Here is a 22,260-nt window from a genome sequence, read left to right on the forward strand (position 1 = left end):
AACTTTTAATAGTAATAGCTACAGTTTTCTAAACTTTTAAATTGGACGAGGCTCTATTTTTACATGCATTATCTCATTTAATGCTCCCAACAGCCATATAAATAGGTACTATTATTATCCCCATTTTACAGTGGAGGAAAGTAATGTGCAGAGTGATGAAGTAGCCTGCAAAATTTCCGAGCGTCATCTGGTTAGACCCACGTGTTTATTCTTTTATGTCCCATCGTGCCTTATACACATCTCATAAAAAGTTATGGATACCCATCTTTTGCTGGGAGAAATCCCACTTAGGTTTTGTGAGAGATGAGGCTATTATTTATTCCAAAAGCATAGATTGCACGACTATGAACCACCAGGCACTGTTCTGTGTTTTGCAGGCATGATTTCACTTTGTTCACAACAGCCCCTGAAGGCCCATCGTTACCTTCATTTTGCAGATGAGTCACCTGGGCCTCAGAGAAGTTGAGTAACTTGCCCACCATCACAGAGTTAGTAAACAACAGAGCAGGGGGGGCTCAACATGGGTCTGGGCATTGGGATGTGTGCAAAGTGCTTTGATGCGCCATCTTGATACGTCAAATGAATCAAGTTGGCGATGTTGGGCCATCGTGTATCTGAGAGGGTGTGTGCTGACGCTGGGGCAGGGCCAAACAGCTCCGCTTCCTACAAAGAGTCAGGAACTTAAAGTTCCCCAGAGGCAGAGAGAGGAGAACAACACTGGAGGCTGGTGTGGGGAAAAGGGCACCGACGGAAATCACCAAAGTGTAGCCAAGCGGGGACTTTAGAGGGAAGAAATCCTAAAGGAGACGTGAAAGTTGTTCACGGTGGTGTGTGTGCGCAAGTGTGTGCGTGTCTGTGCACCGCGATATCCCTCCCCTCAGCCCCTCCTCACCTCATCAGAATACTGTCAGTAAAGTCCACCTTGCTCACTGATGTGTAAGGAGGTTCTTCTGGGGTAACTTAGTGAGGTGCCAAGATCAGGACTATTGCAAGGCCAAAACAGAGACTGCTCCTGTGGACACAAAAGCCCAAGCCCAAGGGGCCCAGTGACATCCACCGTAAGTCATTTACAGGGAGATTATTTCTCTGCCTTCTTGCCAACCACACGGTTCAACTGAATTAAGTACTCTTTAGTGCCAAGTACTAAACAGGAAAAGAAGAAAAAGACTCATCACAGAGTGTTTGAGACCAAACTTCTCTATCACTTACTATGAAACAGGCACTTGACCCACGTTAAGTCATTTACCCTCACCGCAACTTCACGGAGTAGCTGCTATTATGATTGCCATTTTACAGAAGAGAAATTGAGGCACAGAGGAGTCAAGTGATTGAGCCAAAACCACTCAACTGCTAGTAGGCAGCACAGCTGGGGCTTGAACTCAGGCAGACCCATTTCCGAGCCCATGATCTGGACCACTGCACTAAACCACCTTGGGCACGCTGCCTGGAGTGTAGTGCACGGAGGAGAATGGCAGGAATCACGGGGCCCTACCCCCCAATCTCTAGTTGCTGAGTTGGCCAGAGTGTCCATACTCTATCTAGTATTCTTCCTCGAGGTACGTTTCATTGGCATTGTAGGTAAGGTCAATGGCGCTTGGCTGCTGCTGGGCCCCTATTTTGACGTGTTTGGATTCTTCATACAGGAAAGGCACTGGGGATGAGGTGAAGCCGACAAGCCAGATGTCTGGTCCCCAGGCTCTGCTCTGCTCTGCTCTGAGCACAGCTTTCTCTGTCTGATCACGTCCAAGGGGCAGGCTTGTCTGTTATCGGCTCACCTGCTGCTTCAAAAAGAGACTGTATTTGGCAACACAACAAAGCAAAGCTTGCCTCTGACCAGAACATGGGGACCAGGACAAAACTAGCCGCGAAGTATGAAACATTTTTAAAACCTGAAACACACTTAACTCTTTGAACCTTGGACATTGCTGTGGCTTAAAACTTCTTTCATAAGGCGGGGTAAAAACATAACAAAATTAATCGAGGGATCCCTCCAGCAGCACAGCTAACACCTTCTTCTTGCCCCAACTAAGACCCAATCATCACAACCAGAGCTCCAAATAAATTTCTCACCTAGGATGTAGTCCGGTCCATCACTCCTTTCCAGGAGACAGAAAAAAGGCTGAGAACTGAGGACCTGGTACAGTTGGGAAATGGGAGGAGGGAAGAGGGTTCTCCTATTAGAGGAGCCATTAACTTTTAGAGTCATTTCCACAATAACATTGAGCCATTTACTTGGCAATTATACAGGGAATAAACATTGATAGGGTGCTCTGTGAGCACAGCTGCATGTCAACATCTGGCGTCACCTCTGGCATCCTAGAGGGCACATCTGCCAGCAGGTAGCTCTTCTGGAGAGCCCCACACCGGGCCCTCCGACTCTGGAGAGGACAAGCGGCTGCTTGTAAGGAAGCATCAGCCAGCGAGGTTGGGGAGGGGCGCGCTGCCCCCCGCAAGAAAGTGTAGACTCTGTTCAGTCTTACGTGCAGAGTCAGGACCTGTGCTACTTTCTGCAAAATAAGTGACTAAACTGGCAGAAATAAACACCAGAAGCTCTTGAGCACCGATAATGTGCCAGGTGCCATCCCATGCACTCTGTGTGTGTCTTCGAAACAGGGAGGTGGGGGCGCGTACTTTTCTTGTTTTACAAGCGAGGTAGGGATGGATTAGACACTTGCGCCCACACATCTACCTAGTGGCAGAGCCGAGAACACAGTTTTGTTTTTTTTTTTAATTTTTTTTTTCAACGTTTATTTGTTTTTGGGACAGAGAGAGACAGCATGAACGGGCGAGGGGCAGAGAGAGAGGGAGACACAGAATCGGAAAGAGGCTCCAGGCTCTGAGCCATCAGCCCAGAGCCCCACGCAGGGCTCGAACTCACGGACTGCGAGATCGTGACCTGGCTGAAGTCGGATGCTTAACCGACTGCGCCACCCAGGCGCCCCGAGAACACAGTTTTATTCTGACCGCTGGATCCCATGCTCTTCACCATCACCTTGCACTGCCTCCCAAGTGGGTGGCAACAAAGTTCTGTGCCAACAGATTATTCAGGGTCCTGGCGAGCTCAGACCCTCGCAGCTGTATTTCTGAGCACCTACTCAGCGTAAGGCCTAGCCAGTGAACTGAGATGTGGGGAGCACACCCCCGGCCCGGTCTCAACAGGGGCAGACTGTAACTCTCCACCTTCATGAAAAGTACGCCCCCGTTCTCCCTCTCTCTCTTGTACCTTCTCGTATTTTCCCACTCACCACTCTTTCCTTCTCCCTTTGCCAAAGTCATGACAAGAGACAGCCAGGTGACTTACGAGGAGGGGCAAAACAACTGTTTTAATCCACCCGTCTAAGTCCTCCCCTTCTGAGTCATTTTCTAGGTCTCTAGCCATATGCAGATAATAATGTACATGTTTTCCCAAAATGATGTTCAGCGAAAAGTCTGCCTCCCACCCAGGCCCCTACCTGCCCCGTGCCCATCCCCCAAGCCCAACCTACTAGGATTTTCTCGCGATTCCTTCCAAACTTTACGTATACATAGGACACTGCACACTTACGTTAGCCTCCCTCATTTCTTGCCATTTTTTTGAGTTCTTCCCTGTGACTACTCAGAGCATATTCGTTCCCTTTTTTAGCCGCATAGTACTCCATTTTATGGTTCTACTGTGTTTATTTACCCTTTCACCTATTAATGGACATCCAGATTGTCTTCAGCCTTTTGGTATTCATAAGTTGGTACTTTGACTCCGTGAGTCTACACTTAAACTGGTTAGAACTCAGTGAGGAGGGAGGTTGATGGGTTTCCCCAAATTCCAACACTGCACCACTGCGATCTATCAGAGCAAGGAAGTAAAACACACTCAGCGAAAGCCCCACTGTAAGAAGACCTTTCTCTGCCAGGAGAAACTGCCATGTCTATCTTTCCCCAAATATTCCATTTCTCTTTAGCCCAGAGAGAACGTGACATCTTGAATGAGGTGATCTATACAGGGGTTTGTTTTTTTTTTTCAATATATGAAATTTATTGTCAAATTGGTTTCCATACAGCACCCAGTGCTCATCCCAAAAGGTGCCCTCCTCAATACCCATCACCCACCCTCCCCTCCCTCCCACCCTCCATCAATCCTCAGTTTATTCTCAATTTTTAAGAGTCTCTTATGCTTTGGCTCTCTCCCACTCCAACCTCTTTTTTTTTTTCCTTCCCCTCCTCCATGGGTTTTTGTTAAGTTTCTCAGGATCCACATAAGAGTGAAAACATATGGTATCTGTCTTTCTCTGTATGGCTTATTTCACTTAGCATCACACTCTCCAGTTCCATCCGCGTTGCTACAAAGGGCCATATTTCGTTCTTTCTCATTGCCATGTAGTACTCCATTGTGTATATAAACCACAATTTCTTTATCCATTCATCAGTTGATGGACATTTAGGCTCTTTCCATAATTTGGCTATTGTTGAGAGTGCTGCTATAAACCTTGGGGTACAAGTGCCCCTATGCATCAGTACTCCTGTATCCCTTGGGTAAATTCCTAGCAGTGCTATTGCTGGGTCATAGGGTAGGTCTATTTTTAATTTCCTGAGGAACCTCCACACTGCTTTCCAGAGTGGCTACACCAATTTGCATTCTACAGGGGGTATTTTTTAAAACGATAATTTCTAGGGGTTCATTGAGGTAATATAAAATTCAACCGAGCCTAGCCTACCAACTCAAGAGAAGGCCAGGTAGGGAGGCCTTTGCCTCTCTGGGCCCATCAGGGGCTAAGCAATTGTCCTCTCCCCTAAGACATTCGCTTCCCCGGCCCTCCCCCATCCGAGTCAGACATGCATGCCTGCAGCTGTGAACATGCCATGTCAGTGCTAGATTTGTCACCAAGGAATGATATGTGTTTCTTCTCCTATTCCTTTAAGGCTTTTGCTAAAAACAGCTGTGGCAAGCAGCCACCCCTTGGAATGAGACTAGCACTAAAAAATGAGAATGAGGACAATCTGGGTGCTCTTTGATTTGTCCTACCATCCTTGCCGCGCCACATTCTCAAGCTGTCTTCCCACCCCACCCCCCTCCCCCCACTCACCACAAGCCTGTTATTGATATTGTCGGTGTCCTCCCCACATTCTCTTGGGTGGTAACATTTCAGGGTGCGCTGGTCTGGTTTGCAGTGCCCAGCATCTGCATCCTTTTACTTAAGGGCTTTCTCCAGCTACCAGAGTTCATCTTGCACATGCGCAAGGTAGGCTGGAAGGGCTCAGTAGTTAACCCCACCACCACGACTGCCGGGCGGCCTTCAACCAACAATTGACCAAAGCTGGTATAAATAAGTAACCCAGCTCCCTTGCCACTCAGGCAGGATAAGTCTAAGGATTGCATTGTATCCTGTTTTCCAGTGTCCCCCAGCAGGGATTAGGCTCATTGTGGTAACTTGCTTGATAATGTGACATTTACTGGCCTTCCCTTGCTTGTCTCACTTCCTCACTCCCTGCTCGTGCTTCCTTCATTTTCTACGTGAACTATGGGCACTGAAATCCTTGTTTCAAGGTCTTCTTGGTACCAGAAGTTCTTCTAAGAAGCAGTGTCTCTGGAAATTGCGTCACAGATGGGAACAAGGACCAGCTGCTGGTGTCAGGTGAGGTCTGTTAGCATCACAAGAACTAAGACTGTGGGTAGTCTTAGAATTGGGTTGGGACACAGGGGAAGAAGAATGCAATAAGATTGGCAGTATATGGGAGATCAACCGTAATTATTGAGACCTCTGGATGGCTCAGCTGGTTGAGCATCCAACTCTCGATCTAAGCTCAGGTCTCCATCTCAGGGTGGTGAGTTCAAGCCCTGTGTTGGGCTCCACATTGGGTATGAAGCCTTTTTTTTTTTTTTTAAGGGAGGGGTGGTGATTATAAGGACTGTGGGGTTGCTTGGTTGCTTAGAGGTTAAGTGCAGCAGGAACACTGAAAGAGAATGAGAGGCTAAAATCATCCAGCTATCAGCTCAAGTTACGGTGTAAAAGCCAGAAAGCCCTCATTAAAGCTCTTAAAAAGAGCTCTCCTGTAGCCAGACAGCAGATGTGCTTAAAACCAAGCACAGGATCTGACTGTGTGAACAGCAAACTTGCAAAGCATGTGGAATTCATAGCCCCGGCAAGTCTCCAATGCTCAAATCAAGGTCCTGATAGGGCAGGGGTACTGGAATTGACCATGTGTTCCAGGTATGGATTTGCCTTTCCTGGCTGCAGTGCCTCAGCTAGTTCTACTGTCTGAGAGCTCACAGAATGTCTGATTTATTGTCATGGATCTGCAGGACATTGCCTTGCCAAAAGACTCATTTTATAGCAAAGAATGTATCATAAGAACCATGGGATCTACTGGTTCCACTTCATACCACATCACCCAGAAACTGTTCACCTAATGTACGATTAGAATGACTTCGTAAAAATGCAGGTAAGATGTAACTCGGGAGATGACCCTTTGCGGAGCGAGGCGCTTTAAGATGTAGCGTATACTTTTAACCATTGGTCACCATATGGTGCTGTGTCTCCAATCCCTTGGGCTACATGGGTTTGGATACCAAGGAGTTGAAGTAGAAGTAGCTTCTCTCACCAGCATTCCCAGTGACCCACTTAGAGAATTTGTACTTCTCATTCTCCCAACTTCAGGATATGCTAGGTCCTGGTGCAAGGGGAAGAGAATGTTTCTACCCGGGACACAATAAAAGGCACACTAAACCAAAAGTATAGCTGATGCCTGGCCATTTGGGGTACCTAAGTGCTAGTAAGCCAGCGTGCAAAGAACGCAGTCAAAGCTGTCTAGCAAAGCTGTCAATCTCAATTATTATAAGGAACCTAGCGAAGGGAGGGAGAAGTATGTCCAGAACTCAGAGAGGGGAGGCACCCTGTGGTGCTTCCATGTGCAGTGATAACTGTGAATGGGCAACTGCAGTAACCACAGCTTGTCAAAGACACAATAATCCAAGGCTCAGATCCTTCAAGGATGGAGGTCTGGATTGCCTTAATGTACAAGCAACTTTGAGCAACAGAAGTGCCAGTGGGGATGAGGGGAATGAGAATAGGGTAGAAGGGCAGGAGTGGATGATGATGATTTGTGGCCACAGGAACACCTGTAGCAGTGAGGACCTCAGTTCCCTTAGCATGGGAATTTGTCCCACAGATTTTCTGTTTTCAGCCTTTTAGTTTACTTTAAAGGAAGTATGACTGACCATCATCTTGAAGAATCAGTGACAGAACAGAAAGAACTTGAACGATGACAGGGGTAGATCTGAATGGCACAAGGGGTGGACTGTAGCCGGCAAGCTTGTGTGCAAGCCTTAGCATTTAGATGCATCTCTTTACCTAAGAACATTTTCTGGCCACCAGGGTGCACTCTCCTCATGCATATGGCTGAAAAAGTCAGGAAATTAGTGCCCTGGGAGCAATTCTTACCCAGCAACCAAGGAAGTTGGTGTGTAAATGCCCCGGCTCCCTTTCCTTTTGGGAGGAATAACTGTAAGATGTGTGTTCCATGGGTTTTCTAGTGGGATTTGTCTTCAGTCACCCACACAGTAGCTTGAATGACAACAAACCCATTACTGGTTGCTTTCCCTTGCTCACTTCAATTCCCTTCTCTTGTAATAGTGCTCCCTTCACCTTGCAAGTAAACTACTTGCATGTGAATCCTTGTCTCAGGTTCTGCCTCTGGGGGACCCAAACTAGGACACTGTACTCCATACTCATCTAATACTCCTGAGAATGAATCTGAGGAACTGATTTCTTATTAAAATGTGAATGACTGATAGGGCCCAGGGAAGTGAGTTTAAAAGAAGAAATATCCTTAAGGCAGTGGTTCTGAAGCAACAGGCTGGACACACAGAAGCCCTTGACAGGTGTGCTGACACATTATGATCTAAGGGTAAGATCTATTTTTGTAACAACCAATTTCACTTATTACACTGTCAGACAGGCTTGTAAGCTGAACATGTCCTTGGGTACAGAGTAACATGGGGCACAATTTGCAGCATGTGAGAATAAAGAAGCCCAGCATTATATGGAGCCACAGGATGAATGTGTGTTCCTCTGAGAGGACACAACAGATTTCCAGGTCAGGTTGACTTTGCTCAAATAGCAACACGGGGTTGAAAAACAGCCATGCGACTAAAGGGATAACCACAGGTGATTGCATAGACACTGAGTCACTGCAGCAGTGACTATGTTGTAATTATGGTTGATTTGTTGAGGGTGGTTGAGTCTTTTCATCCCTTCAAGCTTCAAAGTGTGTCAAAACACACATACACACACACAAATCTTTCATTTTGGCTTTCAGATTACAGTCAGTGGGAGAAATCTGGGAGGAAGAGACAGCAGGGAAACCTTTTGGGAGACTGGAATCATATGCCATCACCACCACCATCACCACTACCACCGCCATGGACGTTTGTAGAGTGGTTTCACTATATAAGTTGTTTTCAAACTGGGTTGTGGGGAATCCTAAGGGCTCTGAGAACCCAGCAGGTTCTGCCGACAATGAAAAACTTGGTGCCAGATAATAAATATTTAAAAACAGTTATTAGTTTTGTATATTGATTTTGTTAGAAAAAATTCACCCACTAGAAGTACAATTTGAAAACCATAGATGTGCATGATCATTTTATCCTTATAACCACCCCCAGCTTGCAGGTGAGGACAGCGAGGGATTCAATGACTTGCCCAAAGTCATGGGCTACACATGAGCTGAACTGTGGTGCAGAACCACACAATGTCCAGCACTCTTTCCTCTACATTCTACTATATTTGAACACTGATGATGAAACACGTGGTTTAGCAATTTCTTGGCCATGAAGTTATTTTGTTGAGAAGGGGCCAGAGAACAGTTTATAAAAGTTCTTAGAATTTGGGCTGTTCCAAGAAGCTTACTCAAATATCTCCAGTTCATTCTCTCCCTGAGCTATATCCAACACATGCTATTCCAGGAGGTGCTTGGATGGGACATGTTCTCACAGCCTGTCCTACGTGTGTGCCACACCCTCCAGACCCTTCGGCCAGCATTCAGAAATACCCTTTGTAGCAGTCAGCTCGGCTGCAGCACAGCTCCGGAATAAAGGCACGTGGCTTATGAAAACAAGCATTAATTTTTCCTGCACACAGGTCTGCAGGTTGGCTAGGGCGACTCTGCTTCAGTTCAAGTTTGGGTCTGCTCCATGTGGCTCATCGTTGGAGGCCAGAGAGAAGGGGCAGTGGCTATCCAAAGTGCGCTCTTCTCATGCTAATTACACAAGGGAAGCCGAGCAGTGCACGCGCTATTTAAAGCCTCTGCGAGAGTCACATCCATTCATCTTCCACTGGCTAAAACGTGTCAATGACCAAGCCCAAAGTCAGTGGGACAAGAAATATACTGTGTCCTAAGCTGCAAGGGAAGTGAATGAAAAATTGCTGACTAATACTCCAATCTATCACATTAGCTAAAAATATGATTCCCATGAAGGGAGGCCAAGTACCTCTTCCCAAAACCCTCTAAATCCACAAACTGACACGGTCCTATTGATGAAGTCAGTCCCGGAAGCTGCCAAGAGGAGACCTTTCCTGAGAGCCCCAATGGGAATGTGAAGTGACAGTGTCCCCGGCTAGAGATCCCCAAGATGGAAATTACCTAGTTGCCTCTGGGATATTTAAAAAACCCACTACTTCACTCCCAGCGATCTGCCCTAAATCAAACTTCCAAGCCTCCCATCATAGAGGATGGGAACTTCAGGCAGAGAGAAGGGGCAGATGTGGGTGATTTATAAGCTTCAGCTTTAAAAAACCAATTTCTAGCCATAGAAGCATTGGCCACCATGCAGAGCAGTGCGGTAACTAGAAATAGACACTCTCAACTTCGACAACGTAAGTCTCTCCGTATGTTGGATACTGTTGGGTCCTCCACCGAACTCTTCAACATCCACTTACCCTTTTCCCTTCCAAACACACTCCTAATTTTGCTCAAGGGCCTCCCTTCCTCAAGGAACAATGACCCACCCAACACAAACTCCGGGGGATAGGCCAAATTGGTCAAGAGGTAATTCCATTCCCTTTGGCCGTGCTTGGCTCAGGGACAGATAAGTGACCTAGGGTCAGCTTATGAGACAGATTGTTCCTGTGGGAAAAGTTTGCTGGAAGGAGTGGGGATGGGCTTCTGGAAAAAGTTACTTCACTCTAAGAAGAAAGCCCCAAAAAGAAACTGACTCTCTCTCTCTCTCTCTCTCTCTCTCTGAACCCTGCTCTGTCTAGATATTCCTCCTACTGCCCTATTTCTCCCTGAAGATGAGAACAACAGGAAGATGGCAGAGAGAGAGTTGGAAAGGACAGGTGTCCTAAGGACATCACCAGACTACTGAACCTGCCTCCCCTGAAGGTTGCCTTAACTGCATCCTTACTTTTATTATTTTTTAATTGTTTTTTTTTTAGTTAAAAACAAGTTTTAACTTAGGCCTTTATTTAGCTATTTATTTTTCTGTCTATACAAGTTCAAATAAATTAAAAAGGCATCCTTACTTCTAAATGAGGTAATAAAAGATCCAGGTGTGTGACTCACTGAACTCACTACTAAAGGCATCTTTCCCCATGTCTACCATTTACTAGCAGTGCATTTGGGCAATCACTTCATTTCTCTAACTCCTTTTTGTGCAATGGTCCCGATGCCATAGGATCTTCGTGAGGGTTCAATGACAAGGCATATGAGGTATTTGCAAACTTTGGTGTCCAGTGTCTGGTAAGGGTGCAAATGACCCACAGGTATGTTTTTTTTGGTACCAGCAACCGAGAAAGGGCAGGCCTGGGCTAATCACTGTCATTTCTATACTTCCCTGTGTTACTGTCCTCTAGCTGTTGCAACAAAACCTTCCCAATGGGAAGGAGCTGTGTCTTTTTAGGGTGGATGAGTATAAGGTCTCCCATCTTAACCACTAAAGCCTGCAAAGGGCAAAATCTGATGCTGAAAGGGAGATAGAACATACTTTTACTTTAAAAATGTTTTATAATTATTACCTGTTCCGGATTTGTAAATTAAAAAATATTTTTTGCGGAGCCTGGTGGCTCAGCCAGTTAAACGTTCAACTCTTGATTTGGGCTCAGGCCATGATCTCATGGTTCTTGGGTTTGAGCCCTGCATTGGGCTCCATGCTGAGCGTGGAGACTGCTTAAGATAATCTCTCTCTCTTCTTTTGCCTCTCTTTGCCACTCGCACTCTGTCTCTCTAAAATTATATATATATATATGTATATATAATAAAAAATATTTTGGGGGGCTCCTGCCTAGCTCAGTTGGTAGACCATGCAAGTCTTGATCCTGGGGTTGTGGGTTCGAGCCCCACATTGAGTGTAGAGATTACTTAAAAGTAAAAACTCAACACAAATATTTATTCGTGTATAATTAACACACAGCGTTATATTTTACAGGTGTAACAATATAATGATTCCACACTTCTGTACATTTCTCAGTGCTCATCATGGTAAGTGTACTCTTAATACCCTTTATTTATTTCACACATCCCCATATCCACTGTCCGTCTGGCAACCACCAATTTGTCCTATGTATTTAAGAGTCTGTGTTTTTTGCCTGTTTTTAATATTTACTTGTTCATTTGTTTTCTTTCTTAACTTCCACATGAGTGAAATCATATGCTATTTGTCTTTTTCTGACTGATTTATTTCACTTAGCATTATATATCCCCTTAGGTCCATCCATGAAAAGATCACAAATCATCAGGTAAATCCAAATTAAAACCACCGTGAGATCTCACTTAACGCCTGTCAGAATGGCTAAAATAAAAACCACAAGAAACAACAAGTGTTGGTGAGGATGTGGAGAAAGGGGGACACTCATGCACTATTGGTGGGATTGCGAACTGGTGCAGCCACTGTGGAAAACAGTCTGGAGGTTCCTCAAAAACTTAAAAAAAGAATTAACATATGACTCAGAATTCCACTACTCGGTATTTACCCAAAGAAAACAAAAACACTAGTTCGAAAAAATATACGTGCCCCTATGTTCATTGCAGCATTATTTACAATAGCCAAGATGTGGAAACAACCCTTGTGTCCATCTGTAGACAAGGGGATAAAGAAGATGTGGGCTATAAATCAGTGGAATATTACTCAGTCATGAAAAGAAGGAAATCATGCCGTTTCCATGTTCTGTTTTTGAAAATATGAGAAAATTCAGACAAACAATATGGGAAAAGAAAAGAAAATCCACACATGATCCCAACACCTGAAGAAAACCAGAGTTAAAACTGGTATGTATTCTTCCAGCCCTTCCACCCCCCCCCCCCCCCGCCTCCGGTGGTGGCTTCTTTGAAAAGAAGAAGAAAAGAGAAAAACGGGCACTCGCACACTGCTTCTGAGAGTGGACGGGTGAAGACAGCTTTGAAGAGGGCAACTTTGCAATCTTGGAAAACTAAAAAATTAAAATTAAAAAAATGCTCAACAGTTCTGTTTCTGGGAACCCATTCTCCAGAAGCAACAACAGAAGGGCGGACCCTTAGAGCTTCCGGATGCCAGGTACTGTTCTACGCATTCTTTTTTTTTTTTTTTTAATTTTTTTTTCAACCTTTTTTATTTATTTTTGGGACAGAGAGAGACAGAGCATGAACGGGGGAAGGGCAGAGAGAGAGGGAGACACAGAATCGGAAACAGGCTCCAGGCTCCGAGCCATCAGCCCAGAGCCTGACGCGGGGCTCGAACTCACGGACCGCGAGATCGTGACCTGGCTGAAGTCGGACGCTTAACCGACTGCGCCACCCAGGCGCCCCTGTTCTACGCATTCTTATGCCATCTCAGTTCATCCTTACAACCTGCAAGGGAGGTATTATTATCGTCACTATTTTTAAATAACAGCTCTATTGAGATACAATTCATATGCCATACAATTTACCCACTTAAAATGTACTGTTCAGGGATGCCTGGGTGGCTCAGTCGGTTAAGCGTCTGATTTAGGCCTAGGTCACAATCTCGCCATTCCCGAGTTTGAGTCCCGCCTCGGCTCCGTGCTGACCGCTCAGAGCCTGGAGCCTGTTTCAGATTCTGTGTCTCCCTCTCTCTCTCTCTCTGCCCCTCCCCCACTCATGTGCACGCGCTCTCTCTCTCTCTCTCTCTCTCTGTCTCTCAAAAATAAACATAAAATAAAACGTACAGTTTAATACTTTTTAGCCTATTCACAGAGTTGTGCAACCATTATTGTAATTTTAGAACATTTTCATCACTCCAAAAAGAAACCCTGTACCTGTTAGGAGTCATTCTCCATTGCCTCAACCCCTCAGCCCCCTGGCAACCATCAGACTACTTTCTGTCTCTGTACATCTGCCTCTTCTGGACATTTCCTATCAGTGAAATATACAATGTGCTCTTTTGTAACTGGCCTCCTTCAGTTAGCATGCTTTCAAGACTGGCTCATGTTGCATTTCATGTCTTTTTAATGCCAAATAACATTCAATGCATAGATATATCACATCTTGTCTATCCATTCATCAGTTAGTGGGAATTTGGGTTGTTTCTACCTTTTGGCTGCTATGAATATTTGCATGCAACATTTTGTGTGGCCATGTGTGTATCTGCATTACAGTAGAATTGTTTGGGTCCTACGGTGTAATTGTCTGCTTTACCTTCTCGGAGCTGCCAAACTTTTTCCCAAAGTGGCTGCACCATTTTACATTCCCATCCGCAGTACACAAAGGTTCCAATTTCTTCCTATCTTCTCCAGTCAACACTCGCTATTATCTGTCTTTTTGATTATAGACATCCTAGCGGGAGTGAAATGGCACCTCTCTGTGGTTTGCATTTCCTTAGTGAACAGAGGGAGGCACTATTACCTTCGGTTTATACATGAAGAAACGGAGGCACAGAGAGGTTCATTAACTTGCCTGTGGTTACACAGTACGTGTGCAGACTCTCACGTCTACAACAGCATATGCAGAAGAAAGTTTGCTGCAGCCCTATTGGCGAAAAATATTAGAACAACCCGTGTGCCTATCTGCAAAGGATTATCCTGCAGAAGACCATTAAATAGCTATCAAAGATGAGGCAGGTCCATTTAGGCTAACATGGAATGGGCTGCAAGGCACACTGTTGGTGAAGAGGCCACTCACAGAATCACGTGCACAACATGAACTCAGGGCACAGGTAAGACACAGACGTAGACAGGAAGCCTGCACCCAAAGCCCCTCACAGTGTTCCCTGGAACGTAAGCTCCCGGGAGAGCAGGGATTTTTTCATTTTGTGCGCTGCTGTATTGCCAACACCTAGAACTGGACGTACACACAGCAGCGGCCAAATAAATACTTACTGTCAAATGAGCAATTCCCCGGGAGAGAGACATGGGGGGCAGTATCTACAGAAGTGCTCATGTTTTACTCTGCAGACCCGTGTTCTCTATGCATGAATTCATGCGGTAGTCGTGTCATTTTTGATGTACACATATAAAATAACCTTGAATTCTTGGGGCCTTTTGCAAGGGAAAACAACAAGGCCCCCAGAGATTGGCATGAACCCGAAAGTGGCCTCAGTGGCTTTCCAGATGCCACGAGGCCCCTCCCAGGCCATAATGCCCTTCACTTGGAGTGGGTACCATTCCCTCCCAGCTGAGCTCCGTCTCTGGGGTTGATGACCTGGACAGGGGACAGGCCCATACTGGCCCTGCTGGGTACCCCCACCCTGATCGATAAGCCACTCTTGCAACTAACAGGAATCCAATGGCAAGATGACAAGGGTGAATCTTGTTTTCATGCCTGAGAAGATCTTAAAAATCAATAAGCATTAGAAGGACACGGCCAAGTGTTTTTCTTTTTATTGGTTTTCAATATTTGTTTAATTTGTCGTCCCGGCTGAGCCCTGTGAAGGGGGCCCAAGGATCAGGGGCTCCTGGTGAAACAGCACAGGCGTCCACCTGTGTCATTCGCAGCCAACGCTGTGCTGGGTGGGCTAGGAGGCACTTAGGAAAGCTACCAGGGGCTGTGGCCTAACTGTGCCAGGAAACTTAGGGTCCGGGAATGACCTACAGATTACAGCAGTTGCAGGTGACAAAATTAGCAGAGGCCAGGACAAGAGAAATGTGAGTCGGATGGCCAGTAGGCTGCCCCTCACAGATGGAGGTGATCTTAAGGATCTGCTAACTCTCTCCGTGTGCTGGGAAGAGGACAGCTCCACACCCTCTGACCAGGTCCCCGGTGTCATGCCAAAGTGGGGCAGGTTCTCGGTGGGGTGTGGGCTGGACGCCATCTTTGACTCCCCCTGCACACAACCGTTTGATCACCAAGTCCTGTCGACTTCGCTCCCGAATAGCTCTGCCCTGTCCATTTCCTCCATCTCCACGGTTACTCTATCAGTGCAAGTCACCTTCGCCACTCGTCTGGGCTTGCGCAACTGCCTCCTAAGTGGTCTCCCTGCCTCGAGTCCTGCTCTCCTCCAACTCTTTCTCTGCAGAGAACAGCCTGGCCCTGAGAGGTGGGGTGGCCTAGTGGGTTGAAAGCATGCTCTGGAGCCAGGCTGCCTGGGTTCCCATCCTGGATCTTCCATATTTGTGACCTTCAGCAGCTACTTAGCTGCTCTGGGCCTCAGTTTGTCTTAATCTGTAAAATAGAGGTGCTGATTTCTAGGTGCCTGGAAGTCAGTGAGGATTAAGTGAACTAAGACGGGTGAAGTGCTTCCAACAATGGCTGCCAGACCCAACAGCTCAATACACAGTCGCGTCACCTCTCTGAAATGCACCCCCTGCTTACGCTAATGTCAGCTCAAAGTCCAAACTTATGCACACACACCTCATGACACCTTCCCTTCTCACCTCTTGGTAACTCCTTGACTCACATTCTACAGTCACATTGAATGTCTTTTTTTTGTTGTTCATCTAACAAAACCAGCTACCAAGCATTCACACATGCTGCCTCTTACATTCTCCCCAAAGTGCTTCCCTATCCCCCTGTCCATCAACCGTTCCATCTCTCCACTCTTAGATGCTATTTTCTTTGGGAAGCTTTTCTCACCCATCCAATTCCAATTAGGGGCCCTCTTTTGTGTTCCCCCAGCACCCTTACTCCCCATCAACACACTTGCTACTTTGTATTTTTAAATTTTTATTTTGAAAGTTTCCACACGAAAAAACCAAAAGCCAAGGAAATAATCATGTATAACAGTACCATGAACTCTCATACACTCACAACAACTGGTAACATTTTACCATATTTTCTCTCTCTTTGTTTGTGTCCTTATTTTATTTCCAAGTAAATTATGGACATCTTGAACTTTCACCCCTAAACAATTCAACTTGCACCTCCAAAAAAGGAAGAAAGCTGAGAACTATTCTCCCACCTAAAATACAACGCCATAATCACACTTTTAGAAATGAATCATTCTCTGATGTCGCCAAATGCTTGGCCAGTACCCAAATTTCCCCAGCCCTCCCCCAATTGCCTTTTACAGTCTTTCTGCTACATTACATTTGAATTGTTCCTTCACTTGGGCTGTGAGCTCTGAGAGGAATGGAATGTGTCCCCTCTGCTTCCCTCTCCCCAGCTCTCAGCTCATGGCCCCGAGGACCTATTTGTTGAAAGAAAGAACAACTTCCATGCTCTACTTCCTCCTGCTAAAAAGCATCTTCAGCCAGCTCCAATCCCAGCCCAGCTGCCCTCTTCACACACACACACACACACACACACACACACACACACACCTTGGTAATGAATGGCAAGTGGGCCAACTCAGAAACCAGAGGAACATTCCAGATGCCAGGGCTTTGGTCCAGCTCTTTGTCCTCCCTTGCCCAACTCCCTAGATCTTGACACCTCTAATGCCCCAGTGTGCCCCCATCCTGCCCCCATCAGAGCCCTCTCTCTAAAAGGCAACCCCTTTCAAGTCTCCCTCTCTGCTTAAAGCCCTGCTGTGTCCCCACCTGGGTCCAGCCTCCCTGTCCAGCCTCAAGTAATAATCTGGCAGCTCCCACCTTCCTCCTTTGCCCTGGCTTGACTCCTGCACCCTCTACCCTTGATGCCTGATAATTCAAAACCAAGTGCAGGTCGCCGATCACATCATGCTTTTCCAAGCCTCCCTTCCCTCAACTGGAAACATTCTCCTTCCAGTGCCTCACCTTCCTCTGAGAACCCAAACAGAATCTCAGACCTCACTTTTTCCAGGGCCCATTCAACGACCCGTGCCTTCCTGGAAGAGTGCCCACAAAAAAACCTTAAGTGTAATAAGTGTTCGCTAAATGATTGCTGAGCAGATAAAAAAAAAATATATTGTTCCCTCTTTCTTTCCTGGTCTAAGTCAGCTGCAGCCCTGGCATATCCCCGTCCAGTCCCCAGGGCCCCAGACTCTCATATGACTGCACTCATATGAGGACTTTACGATACAAAATAGATGAACATAAGGGAAGGGAAGCAAGAATAAAAACAGGGAGGGGAACAAAACAGAAGAGGCTCATAAATATGGAGAACAAACTGAGGGTTACTGGAGGGGTTGTGGGATGGGGGATGGGCTAAATGGGTAAAGGGAATTAAGGAATCTACTCCTGAAATCACTGTTGCACTATATGCTAACTAATTTGGATGTAAATTTAAAAAAACAAAATAAAAAAAAATAAGATTTCAGAATGCAATTTTGCTTTGGTGCACAGAGAAAGATATTCCAATGCTATGTCATTGCTCCACGGATCAAGTCATGCTGGGGGAGGGGTGGAGGGTTCAAGCAGATCCCTTTGGTACAGGGAGCCCATCTCACACTGGGCCTGCTGCTGTCCCTGGCACCAGCCCCTGCATTCAAACTGGAACACAGGCAGGGATTTTACCTTTTTTTTACCTTTGTAACATTCTGCTAAGAAGGAAATTCTTCCCAGTACAGAACAAAGTCCAGCAGTCAAAAGCTCTAAGAAGCCTGGTGGTGAAGGCCTAAGGAAGGGACAGTAAAGCAGGTCGAAGCGGATCTCCGCTTCCCACCCCCCACTGGCTTGAGAGCCTACCCTGGGGGAGTTCCTGCACCATTCTCAGCTCCAGAGTCTCCTCCTTCAGCTAGACGTGGACACTATTATCTTTCCCATAGGGTTCTTCATGAAAATTAAATGAGATATCGTAGGGGTAGCAGGATGGGAAGGCTATTTTAGTCTCACTTTGTGCTGAAGACACATTAGGTGACACATTCCAAGGGAGCTGTGGCCCGTCATGCAGGACTTACTAAAGAAACCAGTTTCCCCCTTATTGGACCATGCCCAGCCCGCCAAGGAGGGCTGGAGGAGAAAACTGTGGGAGCGCAGAGGAGGAATTTTGGAATGAGCAGTAGGTATGCTCCAAGTCCCAACCACCCACCTCCCACCTCCCAAGAGCGATCTCGAAAGCACCGTATCCCTGGAGCTTGAGCGTCTCTGAGGTCCAGCGTCGGCATCATGCTTTGGAAGCCCCAAGTGAAGAGAGATGGGGTGGCCAGCTGGAGTGGGGGGGCCTGGCGGCTTTGGGTATTTCTGATAAGCCAGAGGTGTGCAACAGGTGACCTCATGGGGTGTATAGATCCTCTCTGAGAGGGCCACCAGGAGGAGTGCAAGCTCCTCCAGGGACAAAAGCTGACAACACCTGTTGTAGCTGGATTGTGTGCCCCAGACTCCCGGTACCTCAGAATATAAGTGTATTTGGAGACAAGGCTTTAAGAGAGGTGATTGAGTTAAAATGAGGCCTTTAGCGTGGACCCTAATCCAATCTGGTTGGTGTCTTCATAAGAAGAAGAGATTTGGACACACACGGAGAGACGCCAGGGATGCATGTACACAAAGGGAAGACCACGTGAAGAACAGGAAGAACACGGCCATCTCCAAACCGACAAGAGAGGCCTCAGAAGAAACCAAGCCTGCCGACAGCTTGATCTCCGACTTCCTGTGCCCAGAACTTTCTGTTGTTTAAGACACCCAGTCTGTGGTGTCTGTTTTGGCTGCCCCACCAAACTAATAAGCATAGCTCAGGCGCTAGGGGACAGGAGAAAGAGTCTTAGGGACCAGCAGTTTAGAAAGTCTCGAAGACAAGGACAGAGGGTGTTCTCGGAAGTATCTACAAAATTGTGCCAAGAGGTAATGAATCAGGTGTAAACAGCCACCGGGCCCATCCAGATAACCGCAGGATTAACCAAGTAACATCTCCCTGCTCCTCCTCCCCCTCCTCTCCTCCCCTCCTGTCCCCGCCAGGGGTCCGAATCCTCAGCCAGACAGACAGAAGCATAGGTGGGAAGCAGGAAACCCACCTTGTACTCCTGCTCCCTGCTCCAGGCCCCAGCTGGAGGAGGAAGAGAGTCTCCACTTGGAACAGAGTTTGAAGGGCTGGGTTATTCCACGCACCCGAACATAATCCGTTACCGAACTGAGTCAGTGTGGGAACTAGAAAGGTAGTCAGAAGAGGCATGGCCCTGCCCTAATTTTCATCCTGGGGACAGCACAGAAAAATTGAGGGGCAGGAACAGGCCAAAATAAAGTTGGCTTCCTGACTGTACCCTGTGAGTCCTGTTTATTTAACATACATCCTCCTACACATATGGCAACTGAGCCCAGTCTCTGGCAAAGGAGAAGATGGCATTTGTTGAGCAATTATCACTCCAAATTCCTTCCCTGTCCCCATTGGGCAGTTCCACTGGGCAGTCAAGCAAGGCAAAAGCTAACCACAATAGACAAGCCATTTAAGATCTTCTGTATTCCTCAAGCGAATGACATAAGTACAGATTTTCTACAGAGCCAGGGACAAAATGCCACTCTCTATAACTCATGACCCAGAGGAGGACACTAACTCCAAACCAGCCACAGGGCTGGGCAGGCTTTAGATCCACATAACACTCCAGAGAGAACTGAGTTCAAATCCAGGCTCTGCCACTTGACAGCTGTGTGACCCTGGGAGAGTTACTTGACTTCTCTGTACTTCAACGGCCTCGTCAACAAAATGGAGGTAACAAAAGTACCCATCCGATAGTGTTACTATGTGGAATAAATGAGGACACAGAGGCAAAACACTTGGAACGCTGCCTGTCAGAGGGCAAAGGACTCCATACACAGAGTTATCATTACACACGACTGCCTCTCAAAGTGAAACCTTGGAATAACCTTGATTTAGTGTAAAGAATATTATATAAGAAGCGTGTGATGAAAAACAGACTCTAGGACCAGAGTGCTGGGCTTGAATCAAGCAAGAACGGAAAACACATTGTATAAGTGCTTGCTATAACTGCTATCAATACGGTAAGATACATTTGGTAATATGTATGCAAATACAGTACATATAGTAAGAGCTTAATAATGGCAGCTATCATTAAGGGAACAGTCCTTTCAATAGGTCTACATGGACCCTAAAGTTTTTTGTCACCCCAAGACATCAGAGGCATTGAATAAGCATCAGACAGGCTGAGTGTTTCCCTAACTGGGAGACTGTTAACTTGACCTCAGTTGCTTTTGCTTGTGCGTTTGTTTACCAGGAGCCAGTGGCTCTCTAGCAAACAGGGCATCTTAAAAACAGAAACCCATCCCCCTCAGCCATTGCCCCCAGGCCCTGCTCCCCATCAGCAGCTTTCAGCCCATCTCTCCCCTTACCTGGTCTGGCTCCTTCCTCTAGGGCTGGTCCCACCTTGCAGGGGAGAGGTGAAGTACCACCACCTTCCAGCCTCCTGCAAAGGTGACATTTGGATGGGCCCCGCTCTCTCTGGGTCTAGCTCTCCACTCCGTCCCCACTGAGCTGGGGCCTGAGGACTGACAGAGAAGCAGACGGAAAAGATGAAAAGCTGATACCTCCCGCAGGAAATAATTGTCTAGCTGATTCCAGAACTGAAAAAAAAACGAAGTATAACATTGGAGAAAGGAGAGCAGAGTGCCATTCAAGGCCATTGTTACAGCCTCCTCTCTGTGTATCGGGGGAAACAAAGAGGCCCTGTGTGTGAGGACAATGCCGTGTGTTACCAGCCACTTCTGTGTTGCTCCTGGGGACGGAGGGGGAGAAACGAGGCCACAGTGCCCTCCCAGCCTGATGCGCTCTGGACTTCACTAATCATACCCACCAGGCTCGTCAGAGCCGGGAGGGGAACTTTGGACTCCCAGCTCATGGCGTTCTCAAGTGGGAGGACAGGGGACACCCCCTGGGGAGTGAGCCACTGGGTACACGCTAGTCTTCCGGGCATCACAAATTGCCAAATGCCCCTCTCGTCTCCCTCCCCTCTTCTCTCGCTAGCTGTCAGAGACTCACCACAAGTTAGAGCCGAAGAGAATCAGATATCATCTCTCCAAACACATATGTCATCTATTCCACCTCCCGGCTTCGCTGAAGGGCACCTGGCCAGGGCCGCCCAGCTGGGGAGCGGAGAGCAGTGGCAAGGCCAGGTGACTCATCATGCGGCAGCCTCCGCTGAGTGCCCCTAATGGACCAGGCACTGTATCGTGAGCGAGCTCACAAGATGACCTCATTTGCCCCTGCGTTCCAATCCTTGGTCTGCCGCTAATTACCCATGGATTGTGAGTTTGATTTCTGACCCTTAGTTTTCTCACTTGTAAACCGGGATTATTCTTGGGTCCCTGTGAGGACTGAATGAGTTTACACACGCGAAGCTCTTAGAGCAGCGCTTGGTCCGTACAAATCACTTGAGAAGCGCGAATGGGAAATTAGATGTCCACACCTGCAGCTTGTGTGAGGGCACAGATAGCGGGAACTCCAGGATCTCAAGTACAAACCCAGTCTTGCCATCGACTGTGGCCGAACTTTACCCCACTAGGTCGCTGAGGGAAGCTGGGCACTAACGAATACTCCTGGGCAGGGGTGAGGCCGGTGACAACGTGTGCGGAGGGCCAAGTGTGACATAACAGGGAGCAGTGGGGACAGTGGGGATGCAGAGACAGCCCATGCCCATCTTCGGGGGGCAACTGGGGCTCAGCTCCAGCCAAGTGCTGCAACGTGGCAAGGCCACGTGGCATGGCGAGGCCAGTCAAGTTTTAGAGAAAAGCCAGAAATCTGGATTTTGAGGTCACGTTTCCCAATTTTGAAATACTGCATAAACTAAGACACTGTTAGTGCGAAGGGACCCCCCCATCACGCAGCTTGTGTTGCCTGATCCGGACACAGACAGCACGTCCACGCCAGTGTGCACCTGTCATTTTCAGGTCTTCCGTCCCCAGGTTGCCTGCAGTCTCCCAGCGAGCTGATCGGGGCACCTCACAACCAGTCTTTGACTCAGAGCAGGTGGCCTAAGACCAAAAAGGGTAAGCCACCCCTTAGCTCCTTCTCTCCATGGACACACACCCTCATCTCAGTCCATGAAATGGGGGCGAGGAA

General features: G+C 47.2%; 1 long non-coding RNA gene across 5 annotated transcripts in view; it reads right to left on the reverse strand.

Moving 5' to 3' along the window:
- Nucleotides 1-21,286, reverse strand: part of LOC147576548 (uncharacterized) — a 59,754-nt gene extending 38,468 nt beyond the window's left edge. For 4 of the 5 annotated variants that reach the window (XR_015240891.1, XR_015240889.1, XR_015240892.1 and 1 more), the window contains exon 1: nucleotides 20,535-20,805. This is a non-coding gene — a long non-coding RNA (uncharacterized LOC147576548). Of the gene's footprint in view, nucleotides 1-20,534; nucleotides 20,806-21,180 lie in introns of those variants that run through there. The other variant, XR_015240890.1, reaches the window with a different exon arrangement.
- Between the last annotated feature and the right edge of the window lie 974 nt (nucleotides 21,287-22,260).

This window comes from Puma concolor, chromosome D1 (assembly GCF_028749965.1).
Source record: "Puma concolor isolate L17-30 chromosome D1, mPumCon1.1.hap2, whole genome shotgun sequence".
Lineage (NCBI taxonomy): Eukaryota > Metazoa > Chordata > Mammalia > Carnivora > Felidae > Puma > Puma concolor.